The 4641-nt window shown below is 47.9% G+C and overlaps 1 protein-coding gene across 1 annotated transcript in view; it reads left to right on the forward strand.

Annotated features, from left to right (window-relative positions):
* LOC122562332 (unconventional myosin-XV-like) overlaps positions 1 to 4641 on the forward strand; it is a 447653-nt gene that overhangs the window by 68348 nt on the left and 374664 nt on the right. The window lies entirely within an intron of this gene.

The raw sequence follows: 4641 nt of genomic DNA on the forward strand, positions 1-4641 counted from the left end.
GGACAGGTCTGTCACTGTATAACACTGAGGTACAGTACTGGTGGGGACACGTCTGTTGCTGTATAACACTGGGGTACAGTACTGATGTGGATAGGTCTGTCTGTGTAGAACACTGTGGTACAGTACTGGTGCGGACTGGTCTGTCACTCTATAACACTGGCATATAGTACAGGTGGGGACATACCTGTCACTGTATAACACTGGTGTACAGTATTGGTGGGGACAGATTAGTCACTATTTAATACTGGGGTACAGTTCTTGTGGGGACAGATGTGTTGCTTTATAACACCGGGGTACGCTACTGGTGGGGACAGGTCTGTCAGTGTATAACACTGGAGTACAGTACTGGTGGGGACAGGACTGTCACTGTATAACACTGGGGTAGAATACTGGTGAAGACTCGTCTGTCACTGTATAACACTGGGGTACAGTACTGATGGGGACAGGTCGTTACTGTATAACACTGGTCGTACAGTACTGGTGGGGACAGGTCTGTCCCTGTATAACACTGAGGTACAGTACTGGGGTGGACAGGTCTGTCCCTGTATAACACTGGGGTACAGTACTGGTGGGGACTGGTCTGTCCCTGTACAACACTGGAGTTCAGTACTTGTGGGCACAGGTCTGTCACAGTATCACACTGGGGTACAGTATTGGTGGGGACAGGTCAGTCCCTGCATAACATTGCAATACAGCACTAACAGGGACATGTCTGTCACTGTATAACACTGGGGTGAGGCACTGGTTGATGCAGGTCTGTCTCTGTGTAACACTGGAGTACAATACTGATGGGGACAGGTCTATTGCTGTATAACACTGGGGTAAAGTACTGATGGGGACAGGTCCGTCACTGTATAACACTGGGGTTCAGTACTGGTGGGCACAGGTCAGTAAATGTATAACACTGGGATACAGTACTGGTGGGGACAGGTCTGTTGGTGTATAACACTGGGGTACAGTACTGGTGGGGACAGGTCAGTCTGTGTATAACACTGGGGTACAGTACTGGTGGGGACAGGTCTGTCACTGTATAACACTGGGGTACAGTACTGGTGGGGACAGGTCAGTAAATGTATAACACTGGGATACAGTACTGGTGGGGACAGGTCTGTTGGTGTATAACACTAGGGTACAGTACTGATGGGGACAGGTCTGTCACTGTATAACACTGAGGTACAATACTGGTGGGGACACGTCTGTTGCTGTATAACACTGGGGTACAATACTGGTGGGGACACGTCTGTTGCTGTATAACACTGGGGTACAGTACTGGTGCGGACAGGTCTGTCAATGTATAACACTGGGGTATAGTATTGGTGGGGACTGCTCTGTCACTGTACAACACTAAGGTACACTACTGATGGGGACAGGTCTGTCACTGTGTAACACTGGGGTACAGTACTGGTGGGGGCAGGTCTGTCTCTGTGTAACACTTGGGTACAGTATTGGTGGGGACAGGTCTGTCTCTATGTAACATTGGGGTTCAGTACTGGTGGGGACAGGTCTGTCTCTGTGTAACACTGGGGTACAGTACTGGTGGGGGCAGGTCTGTCTCTGTGTAACACTGGAGTACTGTACTGGTGGGGACAGGTCTGTCACTGTATAACACTGGAGTACCGTACTGGTGGGGACAGGTCTGTCACTGTATAACACTGGGGTACAGTAATGGTGGGGACAGGTCTGTCCCTTTATAACACTGAGGTACAGTACTGGTGGGGACAGGTCTGTCCCTTTATTACACTGGGGTATAGTAATGGTGGGGGCAGGTCTGTCTCTGTGTAACACTGGGGTAGAGTACTGGTGGGGACAGATCTGTCTCTGTATAACACTGGGGTATAGTACTGGTGGGTACAGGTCTGTCTCTGTATAACATTGGGTTACAGTACTGGTGGGGACAGGTCTGTCTCTGTATAATACTGGGGTACTGTACTGATGGGATTCACTACTAATTATTATTGTCAATGATCTCTGCCAATGAGCATTCTACTGACCTCAATTCCAGTCCGACCACTGTCAGCTTCATCATGTGAATGCATTGAGTCAACAGATGGATACACCTGGGAACTAATCCAACTCAATGCCCACCCTAGGAATGCCTTTTCGAGACTCCTTTGTGTCTCGCCCCATGCTGTCATAGTCCTGGGAGTATTTGACTGGGGACAGTGTAGAGGAAGGTTTACTCTGTATCTAACCCTGTGCTGTCCGTGTCCTGGGAGTATTTGATGGGAACAGTGCTGTCCCTGTCCTGTAGACACTGAGGAGCGATGAGCTTTCATTGCTGTGGGGGTGGGTGGGACAGTTACCTGTCTGGGTGTGACTCCTGTTCTCATGATGTTTCTCACCCGCTGGCCCGGTCTGATGCAGAGACTCTTCTGTCACAGCTTCCATCCACAGCAACAAGTTACAGACCAAGGACAGAGCCAACCCAAACCTGCAAAAAACACACTTGTGAGGATTATCATAACCTGGGCAGAGAATGCACTGCACACTGGGACACGAAGGTGAAGCGAAGATATGGATTTACAATTGTATTTGGAGAGGAATATCTCACTGGGCTACATCAAGAATATGAAGGAAGATTTCAGCAACGTTGGGGAGATTGGACTCAGTGAGAAAAGGTTAGTTAATATTCTGAGTTTTGAAGACAGTTTAATAAAGGATATAAGTTCTAGAGGTTGCTTTATCCTGTCCACTTTAAACTATTGTAAGGGCCTGTCAGGTGAGATTACTTTTGAGCTCAGAGTCAGACTCACAAAGAGCATGTAGCAGGGGTGCTGCTGGGTGTGGGCTGCTGGAAGGGCTGGGGTCGGTAGGAGATTGCAGATTATGGGATGATTCACAGCTGTGGAACAGACTGAACACAAGGTGGGGCTTCAACATCTGATTGCAGAATCCAGGGTGGCCTGTGGCCACGGTGTAATATACCTCCTATTAACAAACTCAAGGACAGATAGTGATTATCTCCTGCTCCTGGGTGGGTGAGTGAGTGACAGTGAGTGAGTGAGAGTGAGAGTGTGTGAGTGAGTGAGCGAGTGAGTGATAGTGAGCAATTGAGTGAGAGTTAGTGAATGTGTGAGAGTGGGTGTGTGAGAGTGAGTGAGTGAGAGTTAGTGAAAGTGAGTCAGTGAGTGTGAGTGAACGAGTGAGTGAGTGAGTGACCATTGCCTAATATGAAACTGGGAGATGTGGAGACTGAACTGTCTGCCTAATGTAATGTCTAAGTTTGGTGTTTCTGATCAATGTGGGCAGGACCTACCCAACCAAAGCCTTGCTGCTGACTCCTGACCATATCATGGTCGTGATTAAACTACTCCATGGCTGATCAGCTCAGGCTTTCTCCCAATCCAAACCAACAGAATGGAGCAAGTGAGGCCTTCGCCATTGTCCCAGAGAGGATTCCCAATCAGAAACAACAAGGTGAGAGAATTCTTCCCTGGCCTCCAGCAGCTTTATTTCACTTGCCCCTGAACCACCCTGAGGGTTCATTGTCAGTTCTTCAGCCAGTGAATGTTCTGATCTGAGGTAGCTTCATTCTGGACTCAATATCACCTTCTGGAGTGACCCTTCACTGCTGACACAGCACAGGCCCTTCGGTCACCATGTCTGTACTGATCATGACATCATTCTAAACTAATCCCTGCACGTATTCTGTATCCCTTTATTCACTTCCTGTTCTTGTGTCTGTCTAAATGTCTCTTGTGTCTGTCTAAAAAGCCCGACGTTGACCTCCTATTTTCAATCAACACCATCAACTTTCAACAAATGGATGATTCATTGAGTCTTTGTCTTGAAATCCACCCCAACCTGACATTGTACAGCCCAAAGCTGCATGGTTTCCAACACGTGGTCAATGTGTTTCTCTCCTTGCCTGTCCTCTGTTGTATTTGATGGTTTATCCTCCAATGACCTGGTTTCTCCCAGACTCTCATTACTCGCCTGCTCTGATCCTTCTCTATGCCGATGACCTCGTCCAAGAAGCCTTACTACTGTCTGGGCCTTCCACTTATACCCTTAGTGCACACATTCAGTCCTCATTCAGATGATCCACTCATCAGCTTACTGTTCAGGTGGTCAATGAGAATGGTGCGGTGCTGGGTGGGGGAGGGGTTCAGATTCCCGGGTCGTTAGGATTGGTTTTTGTGGGCAGGTGAGACCAGGTCAAACTGGACATGTTACCACTGGGCAGGACCGGGACTGCTGGCCTGGTATTTGCTAGCCTGATTGGGGAGGATTTAAACTAACTTGGCAGGGGATGGGAATCTATACAAGGAATCAGCAGACGGGGGCAAGAACAGAAGACACGAAGGGAAATAAGTGAAGCGACACACAGAGGTCTCAAAGGCCAGAACCAAACAAGGCCACAGTAAATAAATAGCTGGAACGGGAGAGGAACCTTAAAAAATCATGCTTTGTGCCTGAGTGCATGGAGTACTCGAAACAATGTGAATGAATTAATCACAGAAATAGATATAAACAGGTATGGAATAGTTGGGAATTACCGAGACATGGCTGCAGGATGACCAGAGATGGGAACTGAACATCTCGGGGTATTCAGTATTTGGGAAGGACAGACTAAAAGGAAAAGGCGGTGGAGTTGCATTACTGGTTAAAGAAAATATAAACACAATATTGTGTTTATAT

The sequence above is a fragment of the Chiloscyllium plagiosum genome, chromosome 24 (genome assembly GCF_004010195.1).
Source record: "Chiloscyllium plagiosum isolate BGI_BamShark_2017 chromosome 24, ASM401019v2, whole genome shotgun sequence".
In the NCBI taxonomy this organism is placed as follows: Eukaryota; Metazoa; Chordata; class Chondrichthyes; order Orectolobiformes; family Hemiscylliidae; genus Chiloscyllium; species Chiloscyllium plagiosum.